Source organism: Mesoplodon bidens (genome assembly GCF_964165515.1).
Source record: "Mesoplodon bidens genome assembly, chromosome: 7".
NCBI lineage: Eukaryota > Metazoa > Chordata > Mammalia > Artiodactyla > Ziphiidae > Mesoplodon > Mesoplodon bidens.
In genome coordinates this window covers 74830538-74844531 of record NC_138164.1, presented here as the reverse complement: position 1 = coordinate 74844531, position 13994 = coordinate 74830538, and the positions used below count along the sequence as shown (strand labels likewise).

Below are 13994 nucleotides of genomic sequence, written 5' to 3'. Positions count from 1 at the left end.
TAAGAGTAATAAGTATAGAAAACACCAAAGAGATTCTTAAGAGGTTGAGTATCAAAGGTTTACTTCTCTAAACTGACTGACAGATATTTTACATTGACTATTTCTTCCTTGAAATATGTTCTTCCTGGGCACCTCTAAAAAATAGGTTTAATACCACCTCATGGGTCTAATGTAAAACTAATCAGCTACACCGAGCTGTAGAGTACCCAAGAAGCAAATGAAGCAGCCAAAAGAAGAGACCTGTAGTGACCTGAAATATACTTGTTGTTGTTGTTGTTGTTGTTTCTATGACTAGCAAATTATAATGGTCATATTTTTGGAAGATAACATTTAAACTATGTGTAATTTTGGGTAATAATCAAATATTTATTAAGCACTTACTCTATGCCAGACATTGCACTAGTCTCTGGAGATACAGCGCTGACCAATGCTGTGTTCTAACCAGTAGAAGCTTCCAAGAAACAAAAAAGCAAATCAATACATAGTGTGTTAGATAGTGATGAGTGCTATGAAGAAAAATAAAGAAAGGTAAGGGAGTAAGAATGATGAAGGGTGGTAGTGCTATTTAGATAAGGTTTTTAGTTATGGACTTTCCTAACAGACATGTAAGTAGATGAGGGAATAAATCAGGTGGATTTCAGGAAGACGTGTGTTTAGGCAAAGGAAACAGTAAGTGCAAAGTCCCTGAGGTGGGGGTAACTTTGGATAGTCAGGGAACTGCAAGGATCCCAGTGGGGCTGGAATACAGTCAGTGAAGGGGGATAGTAGTGGGAAATGAGATCAGAGAGGGGAGTTGGGGATCAGACTCTGTGGGTTACAGGAGGACTTGGATTTTAATCTGATTGAGATAAAAGGCATGATTTTGAAGTCTACATTTGAATGATTAGCCATTTTGTTCTAATATATACTACTTAGTGTTTGCCAACCGAAGGGTTTTTTTTTTGTGTGTGTGTGTGTGTGTGTGTTTTGTTTGTTTGCTTTGTTGTTTCAAAAAAATACTGAGTTTAGGGAGAAGGAGAAAAAGGGGATACTTCTGAGCACTGTAGAAAACAGATCAAAGAAAAAACAGGTCAAACTTTTTTGGTGAAGGGGGAGACACCTATTTACCTAGGGCAGGGTGAGGATTAACATATTATATCCTACAGTATGTATTATTTGTATAATGAAACACTATAACTCTAGCACCATGTAAGTCTATGTGGAAATCATTGAGGACCATTAATTAGCTAATATAATGGAATTTAACATAACTCATTTGCTATCATGATATAATAAATCATTCAATAAATATGAGCTGTGGTTAAATTGCATATTTCATCGTCTCAGAATTCAAGGAAATTTTTCTATCAGGGAAATGAGAAATTTGTATTACCATATAAATGCCCATCTTTTCTCAGGAGAGAGGATCAATTGTTTTCCCCTTGGTTTCTTGGTTTATGAACATGAAATCTATGCTGTCATTTTTTGGTAGATGATAGTTCACTTATAATGCCACAGAAAATATCAAGATTGCTTAGTAAGTGATTGGAATCCACTACTCATTAAGTTTTATTCTAGTTCAGTTATCTTACAACACCAAAGATAGGGAAAATACAAAATTTTGGGATCTTTATCCAATAAAAAGTTTTACTTCTTATTTTTGAAAATAAGCAAATTATATAATTTCTGGACCTGGAAGTAGAGTTATTATAGCAAAGTGTTTTTTTTGCATGGATTGTTACATTTTATTATGAACTGTTTGTTCCTAAGTTTGGGTTCTCTGTTACCTACTATTTTCTGCTTGATTTACTATATAATATTAAGGAAAATAAGAATAGTGATGGACTTCCCTGGTGGTCCAGTGATTAAGACTCCGTGCTTCCACTGCAGGGGGCACAGGTTCAATCCCTGGTCAGGGAACTAAGATCACACATGCCACGCAGCCAAAAAAAAAAAAAAAGAATAGTGAGGAATTTTCTTGGTAACATAATTTCTTAAGCAATGTCAAAAATATGACAATAATGTACTGGGTGGTCAAGAAAGAATAGGTCATTTTGCCAAGCTAATCTGGTGGTAATGGACTAAATAATTCCAAAGCCAAAAAGACAAGGATTCTGTGCCATTATCATTATCATGAGGAACATTTTTAGTACTCAGTTGTTTGATGCGATTGCTAAGCACCTTATAAAGGAAGCTAAATGAATATAGTTCCTGTATTCTAAACAAATTGTAATTTTTAAAGCAAAATTGTAACTTAATGGATTATAATCAAACAGACAGTGTTCTTTAGGGTCATCCAAATGAACACACCTAAGACATTAAGTATGTTAATCCCAAAGGAATATACTTATCTTCCACGGATTCAAAGGCAATCAAGTAAGGGAACTTTGGGAATAGAGTCTAGTAAAAATGCTATTGCTCTTATTATGATTTTTGAACTTTAACAGAGGGGAAGGGTGGGATTTCATAAACAAATATAAATAGAATGGAAAAACTAAACTCTTCCATGAAATGAGATTTTGAGAAAATTTGGAGGTGACAAATTGTGGACATGGAATGCTAGGGAACACCAAGAAATATACCTTGGATAGATAATAAGGTGAAAAGGTAAAATGGTCTGTCGTAGAGTGATGAAGAGCTTAAAAATAGAAGGCAATCTTATTTTTTATTGGCACTGTATTGAGAAACTAGTAAAATGTCTTGGGATATGGCTACCCACATAGTTAGAAGGAAGAGAGAGCCAAGAAGGTCCACATAGAAAACTTTGCATATCCCAATATTTTCAATGACAATATCTAGCAGAAAGTTATGCCTCTGATTGGAGCAAATAAGAAAATACATTTTAAGAGTTAGACTGTCCTTCCGGAATAGTCAAGTGATTTGTCATCTTTTCTTCACCCAGACCTTTCTTTTCTTTTCTTTTCTTTTTTTTTTTTTTTGCGGTACGCGGGCCTCTCACTGCTGTGGCCTCTCCCGTTGCAGAGCACAGGCTCCGGACGTGCAGGCTCAGCGGCCATGGCTCACGGGCCCAGCCGCTCCGCGGCAAGTGGGATCTTCCCGGACCGGGGCATGAACCTGTGTCCCCTGCATCGGCAGGTGGACTCTCAACCACCACACCACCAGGGAAGCCCCAGCCCCTTCTTATTTGTGATGTATTCCTCTGACATTACAATTTCACAATAATAGTGAAAACCTTTTGTTGCTGCTAGCATGGTGGACTGTTCAGTGGTGGTTTGGAATATCGTGTCCTTGCTGGTTGAGATACAGTACTCAACCATACAGACTTCCAGAGTTTGCAGCAAACATAGTGGAAAAGACAACCAAGGTTAATATGCAAACTCAATAGAAATGAGAATTTATCATTTTCTTTTTTTTTTAGGCCTGGGAATCAATTTACATAAATAAATATTCTTATTCTTGTTTTTTCCACAGAGCAGAAACAGAGGCAATATTTTTCAAACCATCCTTTAAAAAGAAGTTCTTAATTGTATTTATTATTTATTTATTTGAGGTCTTGGTCTGTATGATGTAAACTTCTAACAAAAAATTTCCTAAGCCTATCAAAGGCATCCATTGGGTATTCACTACTTTTTCCATATTAGGAGGAAGTCACAGAGGAAAAAGAAATGATATAACTTCAGTGAGAACTGAGAATCAAGTGATGTAAAGAAAATTAAAGATTCTTTTTAAAGAATAGAAAAGTTGAAAGGGACATGCAGTTTTTCTAGATATAAAGGCAAAATATTTAAAACTCTTAATTCTTCCCAAAATAATTTACAGCCTTAATATAATTTCAATTAAAATCAGAACTCAAGATCAAAAATAATATTATTTGAAGAAAACTTCAAATATTATTTGAAGAAAAATCATATTATTATTATTTTTTTGACTTTTTCAACCACGTTTACTGGCTCACATGAATATCTGAAAACAAATCCATCTGTCTTCCCTTTTTGTCTCCTTGGCACAATTTCCCTTAGTTCTTAAAAAACAAACTACTACAAATATTCCAAAGGGGAAAATAAATTTATAAGGTGAAAGAGGTCAGTAAATAGCCAAATATGTCAACCACTGGAAGGATTATTTTTTTTAAGATTAAGTCACAGATTTTCAACTTTTATTAAAATAAATTTAACCTCTAAACACAAGATAATTGATACCTTGATCTCAACTCAAGTTTTGACAGCACTTGAAGTTTTACATAAACAAACTGCATAAGAAAACAATTAAAAATGAGTAACAAGAAAATCTAGAAAAATTTGAATAACAAGATAGGACTGGCTCTATTTAAACATGTTATAAAGTGAAATGAATTGTACAAACTAAGAATTTACAAGGCTAAATAATACGCCCAGGAACATGAAGCTATTAAGTGGATGAGCTGAGATTTGAACTCAGGCCCATATTATGCTAAAGGATGTGCTAATTTATAATTTACTACACTGCCTACTATAAAGTTCAAGAAGTTTAAGCACTGTGGCACTAGAGCAAAAGTGACAAGAAATATATTAACAAAGGAAAATAGCCTAGAAGCAGACCCTTTGATATATGAAAATATATATCATATGATAAAGGAAGCTCTGTAAATCAATATGAAGTGTTAGTTTGTAAATAGTTAAAGCATTTGGCACTAACTATTTTAAAAAATTAAATCTTTACTTCAGATAACCAAAAATTACTTCCAGATGGGTTAAGTACTTTAACATAAAAATGTTAATCTGTAAAGGCATCAGAAGAAAATATAGAAATTAAACTCTCCATATGAAAGATCATTCTATTGTGGAAGAATTCACAGAGAAAAGTAAGTAGATTCAACTACATAAAAATTTTAAAATCATGCCAAAAAATAAAAGGAAACTAGACAACAAAAAAATTATAGTAAATACACGCTAAAACCTTCAATATATAAAGACCTTGTTTAGTTCAATAAGAAGTAAGCTGCAAAAAGAAATGGATAAACTATGTGAACAGAGTAGATCATAATAATATTCAAATAAATGTTAATTAGAATAACTGTAATACCATATTTCATCTATCAATTAACAAAGATTTTCATTATTAATGGTATCTATTGCTGCTGAGGATGCAAAATATTGACATTTTCTCTCATGGATATATAATTAGGGTTCTTTAAGAGGATTTAACTTATTCTGCCTTAGGAAATCAGAAAATTTATGTAGGCATGATGAAGTGCATTTGAGCTGGAACACAGAGGTTAAAGTAGGAGGTTTCTATGAAGAAAAGGGCACTGTTGGAAGAAAGAACACATTGCCATAAAAGGCATGATGTCATAGCAAACAATAAGATGTTAATGCAACTGAGCTTAGAATTCATAGTTAGAAATATTAGGAGATAAGGCTGCAGAGATATGTAGGAGCCAGTTGTTTAAAGAATATTCAACACCCAGCCAAACAAATTAGACTTCATTTTATAGTCCACAGGAGATTAAGAATCTCTGCTCCAGTACCTAACCTTATTATGCTGAAAATAAAAACAAAGGTTATCACTGGTAGGCATAGTTTGTGAAGGCCTCTTCAAGGAATGGGAATCTTAGTTGGTCCTGAAACCTTGGACAGGATTTGGTTAAAAGAAGGACAAGCAGTCTTGGCATCGGGAATGCATATGCAATAAAAAAGCCAGAGAGATGGGGGGAAACTCAAATTTATCCAATGAAACAACCTAATGAAGGAAGTGAATTCATATATTTGCTTGCTACTCTTCCCTAATCCATCATTTCATAGGCTTGGTCTTTGACCAGGAGGTCCTGTATTTAAGAACAGAGAAGATTCCCACTGCAAGGTTGGTTTTGATAGGTTTCAAAGGACCATGTTTTTCATGCCAGTAATTTTGTTTGCCCAGGGTTTTAGGTTAGAACTTCATAAACACATTAAAAAAACCTCCAGTTTCTTTGGATAAAATTACCTATTCCTCCTTGAATATGTACCCAGGGGGTATTGAGTTTGTGCAGAAAGCAGGGACTGAATTAGTATCAAGCTGAGCCTTGATCACTTTGAGGTGTTTCTTTTGTTGAATGCCAATGTTGTCAAAAAAGTGCATTTGCTGTGACAAATGAAAAGAAAACATTCTCCTTAAGATGTAGATTGTGGAAAGCTTAGTAGTAGCAATAATATGTGCAACTGAAAATGCCTCTGTTACTTGTTTTCACCTTCCTTAAACCTCTGTTCTTTTTTTTTTCACCCTGTCAATTTTTGTATTTAGTTTCAGTGGCAATAGAACTCATATTTTATAAGACAGCCAGTTACAGACATTGATTCATTGATGTATTTAGAGGCCAACATGTCTGTTTGCAGTTCTTTCAAAAGCTGATTTTTTTGATTTTTTTTAAATAGTATGTTTAACAAGTAGGAACTAGAATAATGAATATTAAAGGAATAGACTTTCATCACTGGGCTTGCTCTGAAAATAAAAGCATCCATTAAATAGTTTTTCTTTGTGTAATACTGCATGGCCTACCTCCAGACCTTACACTGTTAAAAGTACCAGGTGTGGAGACACACAGATTGTATATGAACTTGCTGCGTTTTTCTCTTATTATGTAATCCTTAGGCAAGAAGAAAATAAGAGAGGGGGGAGGCCAGGAAAGGGAGTATAGTATTTTCTCTCCCTAGAATGAGGCAATATAATGCAGTGGAAAGAACACTTGACTGTGAGTTTTGGGGGTTTGCTTCTGTTTCTGTTTTTGTTTTCTTTTTAAATCTCTTTGCCTCTTGCTAGCCATATGGCCCTGGGCCAGTCAGTGAAGCAGTGTGGTTTTTAGTTTCCTCACCTACAACCTGTTGCATTGATATAATTTTCTCGTTTACCAGCTCATTGCTGACGTAAGGCTGTATAATTCTTTTCAGAGAAATAAATCCTAAAATGTGGATAATTTAATTCCACATAGGGTAGGAATGATAACAGATTAATTGAGGGATAGTTGAGAAAGTGTCACAGGGAATATTGTGGAGGATAACTGACAAATATGGGATTTGTGTGTGTGTGTGTGTGTGGTACGTGGGCCTCTCACTGTCGTGGCCTCTCCCGCTGCGGAGCACAGGCTCCGGATGCACAGGCTCAGAGGCCAGGGCTCACGGGCCCAGCGGCTCCGCGGCATGTGGGATCTTCCCAGACCGGGACACGAACCCGTGTCCCCTGAATCGGCAGGCGGACTTTCAACCACTGCGCCACCAGGGAAGCCCCCAAATATGGCATTTTTATGTTTGTTTTCTTTCTCGCACCTATTAGTGTTCGTATTCATTTATTAGCTCTGGTTTTATATATTGTGCTCTATGTTCTTATCTTCTGAGTTACAAGTATGGACTTGTTTTTCCCCCCCTTGGATAAGACAAGTATAAGATTCTGTTTTTTTGTATTCCTTTGATATTGGCCTTAATATTTGTGGAGAAGGTAGTTTTATATAACTAGAGCATGCAGCTGATTGTTTTTTTCTTCTAAAATCGCAGTCCATTTCCATTTGAATTTTATCAACAGAAGATTTGTCTATATCTTTAATAGGAAAATATTCTTGCTCTGCAGCTAGATTTTCTGATTTATCTAAAATAGTATTAATTTGAATGCCTTTGATGTTACTTTGAAAGCAATATTTTAAATAGCAACTATTGTTATTCAATACTGAGTTACCATGGTAATAAAGAACATTTACTTGATTTGAACTTTTCAGAAAAGGAAAATTTATACTCTGTATCTTTCTAGTTGGTTTGGATGTACTTCTTTCTAAGTTTGCCCTTTAATTCTCATTTTTTGAAGTAATTTGTTTCTTCTAAGATTAGTGTGCATATTTCTTTTCCTAAGGAAAATAAAACACCAAATTTTGACAAACCATTAATTTCTTTGAATCCCTAGGAGAACAGCTTTTCTTCCCCTCTTTAAGTAATGCTGTAATTACATTCTAAATTCTTTTTCAAGTAGATAGGGGGAGGAAAACTTTTTCCTTCTTCCCTTCTAGATTCTTTGGCTGGCCTAATAATTAAATTGACCTTAGCCAGATTAACAAGAAAAAAAAATTAATTTCGTATGTATTGGAACCCCAAAGAGATGAGGCTTCTTGGCAGTTAGGCAATTGAGGTTTATATGCCATGCTGAGCTAAGGAGAAGCAGGTAGGGGTCTTCAAAGGGGAGGAAGACAATTCACAGGAAGATGGGAAGAGCAAATGTTTGGTAAATAAATGTTTCCCATGCCATGCAGATAAGTCTTTCTGATGTAAAAAGTTATGGCTTTAACCTAAAAAGTTAAGGCCCGTTATCTAAATTCTTTTAGCTAGTTAAGGGGGAGGTAAGACGCTCTTCTTGCATCTGTTGGGCCTTGAATGTCTTTAGCTTGGAATAATCCACATGCCAAAGTGGCACATTCTGGGGCAGCCTGCCCCAAGACCCATCATGGCTGTAATTGCATTGCAGTTCTTCTGTTGTCCTGGCATTTCCTTGTGATAAACAGGGCTGCCCTTGAGAATTACAATTTGTTTTGTTCATAGTGTGTGACAAATAATAAGTACTTAATGGAAGTTTGTTGAATGAGTGAATACGTGAATAAAGGATGCTTTAACTGATTATATAGAAGACAGCAAAAATGCTAGCAAAATTATTCATTTCGTCTAACGTCATGGATAAGAAGGACTTCTTTTTGGTTTATTTCACTTTTTTATAAAACCTCTCTGCCTCTTTTGCTTTTTATTACAGATGTATCCAGGCAAAGTTGGTGGCTCTGTTCTTCTGGACTGTTAGAGTACGCGTTTATCACTTATTTATTTGCAGTGTACATCTCTTTTGATAACACATATGTCTTCCTTACTAGACTTTTAGTTTATTGAGGACCTAACTTGGTACCTTATTTTTAGTACATGATCATAAATGTTTGCTGAAAAAAATTTTCATATATGCAAATTTTGTTTGTATATTTAAGTAGTACTTCCTAAATATTATGGAAAATATTAATTTGTACCTTCTCTTTTAAGCAGCATGTGTGTATGTGTGTGTGCATGCATGCATGCTGTTTCTGCATCAGTGTTATGTCTTCCTCAGGAGATAGAGGAGTGAATAGTGTTACAAAAGCTGTACTGTACGGAGTGTAAATGACAAGTACCCTTGATGGCGTGTGTGTATGTGTGTGTGATAGTATACACATCTATCTTTTTAAAAATGATTACTCTTATATAAGTTCTCTTTAAAATACAAACAAGATACAGATAAAATAAGAATTAATGCCTTTTAAACTTCCATCTCAAATCCTTAACCATATTTATTCTTAACTCTTTGGTATATATGCTTATAGACTTCTTAGATATATTGTAGATGAAGTTATCCAATACCTTAGAGAGACTGGAAAGCTGAAGAGAACTTATTATATATGATGGCTATCAACCCCTTAACTAAATGCCCATGAACGATTCTTTCACTACAGCTTTGAGAAATACATTTGTGATAGACACTCTAGAACCCTTGAAAAGCTCTATGGTGACAGTTTGCAGGCTGAGAGTGACAAACGAGAGAGGCTATCATTGGGCTGCTTGAAGTCAGTGGAAATGATGAGGTCCCTGAGAGGCAGGGGTTACGAGGCAGCACTTAACTGATAAAGTTAAGCTGGGTGTGGTTACCATTATGTGCAGCATGTCCAGAGCAGCGATCAGGATGGATTGACCTGTTGAGATCTTTGGTGTTGACTGACCATGGTGTCCTTAGGACACAAGTAGATGGACAGCCTAGTAAAGTCTTACTTGATTTGTACAAATGAAAAGAAAACTCAAAGATTGGCAAACAGAGGCATAACGTGAATCATCTCAGTAGAGAGTCACAGCCCTTCATCCAATTCCTAGATCTGAGTCAGTTCATAGACTGTGAATACCTTTAATAAAGGGATGGTTAAAAGTCCCTTTGAGAAAAAACCCTTCTACATGTCAAAAATTAAACTATTAAATGATCCTCTTACTCTGTAGCCATTTGGCAGGGTGCTTGGAGCTATTTGGCAGGGTGGCTGTGCATGGGTGAAAGAAATATTCAACTTTGGGGGAACTAAACATTGACTCTAAGGTGACACCATTTTCTCAGGAAACAGAACCTTACTACAGTATACAAGTAAGGTCTTACAGGAAGGTAATAGTTTTGGCTTTAGTATGTATCAACATAGGCCCAGTGGGTCTTTGAATCCACCTTAATTCCAGAATGCATGAATTGAATAAATACACTTAGCCACTGTCAGAATCCCATTATCAGTATAATCTCCTTTTTTTCTCCTTTTTTCTATTTTTTTTCATAATTTACTCTTGGTGTTTTGTACTTCTAGGTAAAAAGGAACATTTCTCATGTCTTATTGTTAGTCCTAAATTTACCTCTTCATCCATGCCATTGTTTCTTCTTTAACTCCAATAGGTAGACCCCATTCTTTTGTATTTGTGTAAAAGTTGTCAAAGTGATGTGTTTGAAGAGCTCGCCTCTGGTCCCTACCTCACTAACCAGAACATGGTCTTGACCAGCTTACTTTCTTCTGTATAATTTCCTTTCCAAAGAAAAGGATGTGTTTGGGAACTATTGATATTATTGGGTTTTTGTGATACAGTAAATGGAGTGGGTAGAAAATGACTAGAGAAGTGAGAGAGAAGAATTTTCATTGGAAGGGATTAAGTTTCGTTTTTTTAAAAAAGAACAACAAGAAGAAAGAACAGGAAGTTGAGTGTAGAAAGGAACGTTAGGAGAGAAAAAGAAAAATGAAACAAGTACCTGTTCTTCCTAACATGAAAATACAAGCTAGGCACCGTTGGGGGATAAACTGCAGTAGAGAATATTGAGATGGACAATCAGTGGAAGGAGGGTAAGAGAGTTTAAGATGTTTGTGGACACTTCGAATATAATCTCTTCTCACTCCAACTCACCTTCCCATGTATTAATGGTCAGTTTTAGAGCAATTCTATAAAATTAGAATAGATTTATTATTTTTTGATGAATAGCTTGGCACTATGCACACAGACCAAGCCACCTGGATCCCAGTTATTGTCAAGTTACTTTTTTTTCATGACATTGATCACCTACTGCACCTTCTACATATATATGTGTTAAATTATCATCACTGGACCAGTCTTTTCATAAAATAATGAATAACTGTTGAAGTAGATGCTGATTCATTATCAACAGATTTGAGTGTTTTCTTATGTTCAGTGAAATTGTTATGGCTTCAGGGTGGATGGCAAAATACAAATATTTTGTTCAAGTTGCATGTTCATCACCAAATTTCTTGAAAAAGACAAATAAATTTAATATTTACTTTTATTTTTTTAAATGTTTATTTATTTATAACTTATTTTATTTACTTATTTTGGCTGTGCCGGGTCTTAGTTGTGGCATGCAGGATCTTTAGTTGTGGCATGTGGACTTCTTAGTTGTGGCACGCAGACTTCTTAGTCACAGCATGCAAACTCTTAGTTGCGACATGCACACAGGATCTAGTTCCCTGACCAGGGATCGAACCTGGGCCCTCTGCATTGGGAGCGTGGAGTCTTACCCACTGGACCACCAGGGAAGTCCCAATATTTACTTCTAAATTAATCATTATCTTTTCTTAGCTTATTACTGTTGAAATAAGTTACTACATTTCATGATAAGGGCCAAAACCACTATACTAAGAGTGTTCAGGGTACTCTATACATTAGACTGTTTAACCTCTATTTCCTATACATTTTTCATACCAACCTAAATTATAATTTTCTACATTTCCACTGACATTGTCACCTGAAGGCTTGATGGCTGTGTGCATCTTATGGACTTCAGCATGGGGCATGGTGCAACTGGCTAGTATACTATGTGCCCTGAAAGGCCACTTGTTTATTTTTCCCATCATCAGCCCAGATTAGATGGTATTACTTGTCCCAGGGTATGTGTGTCTGAGGGCATTTCTGAGAGCAATTCTTCTTAACAATGAGCATCTGTATTGCAGTGAAGGTGTTAGTTATGTTTCCTCTGGAAAGAGCTGGAAAGGAAATGACTTATTCTGACTTAACTACACATTCATGAATCTCACCCAGTAGTAGCCAAGAACACTACAGAAGCTCTAAGTACAAAGTGGAGGTCTGTCAAGCCCACCTGTTGCAGGTTGGGTTCACCAGAAACTGATTCTGAGAAGTAATTTGTGAATATAAAATGCTTATTAGAGATCAACACCTGTGAAGGGAAGAGGAAGGCAGTGAAACTGGGTAGAGGAAGAACTTGAACCACCATTTAGTCTCTACGAAGCCTCAGCCAAAGTGGCAGGAAGCTTTGGAACAAATTTTGCCCATCAGAGTTGCCTGTGTACAGCTAAACTACCCCTGCCTTGTTCAGTCACTGGATTTGAGCTGTTCTGGGAAAGGCATTTCCCCTGCACCTAAGGCCGACTCTGATGTAACTGACAGCTGGAGGCTACCTGCTGACTGTGCTTTTTGCGTTTTTTCCTCCTTATTATCATAGTGATAGAGAGAAGACTTTATTTTTTTTCATTCCAAGAATATATATGCATACTGTTTTTTGTTGTTATGCAGTTTTTTATTGCTTTTGTTACATTCTGCATGTTGGGGAGGATTGCAGATTGCCTCTTTTCCACTAAAGGGAAAATAAAGAATTTGAGTCACAGTACATGTACAAAAGTTTGTTAAAATTGGAAAGAGGGGCTTCCCTGGTGGCGCAGTTGTTGAGAGTCCGCCTGCCGATGCAGGGGACGCGGGTTCGTGCCCCTGTCCGGGAAGATACCACATGCCGCAGAGCGGCTGGGCCCGTGAGCCATGGCCACTGAGCCTGCGTGTCCGGATCCTGTGCTCCGCAAGGGGAGAGGCCACAACAGTGAGAGGCCCACGTACCGCAAAAAAAAAAAAAAAAAAAAAAAAAAAAAAAAAAAATTGGAAAGAGTATTTTAGTTTTCTCATCTTTGTTTTCAAATAAATAAGTATATTGTCTCACAATTGGTTATCCAGGGAACCCAAATTAATGTAATTGTGTGCAGCATGTCATCCAGGTCTGGTTGCCTGAGAATCCTTTTGTTGATTGAATGAGAGAAAGAAACAGTGGGTGAAAGGCTACAAAAGCTTGTGTTAATTAAGATATATCCTCTACTGGTAGAAGATTATGGTCAGACATTATCACATCATTAGTCAGCTCATCAAAATATCACTTTGCAGAAAATCCTCTGGTTCTTTTCAGTGGCTTTAATGAAATTGTTCTAAGAAGCCCTGTGAAAGGACTGAGCTCTAGTTTTTGGATAACTGCCATTTTCTTAAGAAACAGACTTTGGGCCTACTGAGAAAACAGATCAGCTGGTGTGACATTTTACTCTAAGAAAAGAAGAATTATTTTAAAATTTTTGCTATCTAACAAAGGAAACATCAATTTATTTTGGTCTTTTCCTTAGCATCAGATAAAGAATGGGATGCTAATTAAATAGCTGAAATTTAGGAGACTAAAGAAGGATTAATGTAAGCATTTGAAACAATTTTTCATTTACTTGGACTTTTCTAAGGATAATTTTTATCATTTATTTTTATTCTCATAAAGAAAAAATAAGCAATCATTATACTTTTACGGGAAAAAGTTAATTATTCTCATTTAGGAATTTATACATATGGTATAAGAATGGAAAATTTAAAAAGGACAGTTTTAAGGTACTGTGTATATTTTCTGTTTGTGTATATGTGAACTTTTTTTTTTGACAGTCGCGCTAGCTACTCAAGAGTCTTCATGTTCACTTGGTATTCCTTGCATTTATGATACTCAGATTAAAGGATGCTCCAGATGTAGGAATACTAATTATAGATTTCATAGTTTGGGTAGCTTAATAAATGATCTCTTATATGCTACTTTTGCTGTGTGTGTAGAGGGTGGGTTTTTGTTTGTTTATTAGTCCTATCAGTATAATGTCATCTCCAGAAATTTTCTCCCAGATTTACAATCAAATGAGTTTTATGATTATATAAACAAGGATAATCTAGAGCAGTATTATATTATGGTTATTTTATTAATAATTCTGATTTTTCTTTGCATTT

At 35.8% G+C, this 13994-nt stretch overlaps 1 protein-coding gene across 5 annotated transcripts in view; it reads left to right on the top strand.

Moving 5' to 3' along the window:
* Positions 1-13994, top strand: part of NOX4 (NADPH oxidase 4) — a 135788-nt gene that overhangs the window by 86924 nt on the left and 34870 nt on the right. The window lies entirely within an intron of this gene.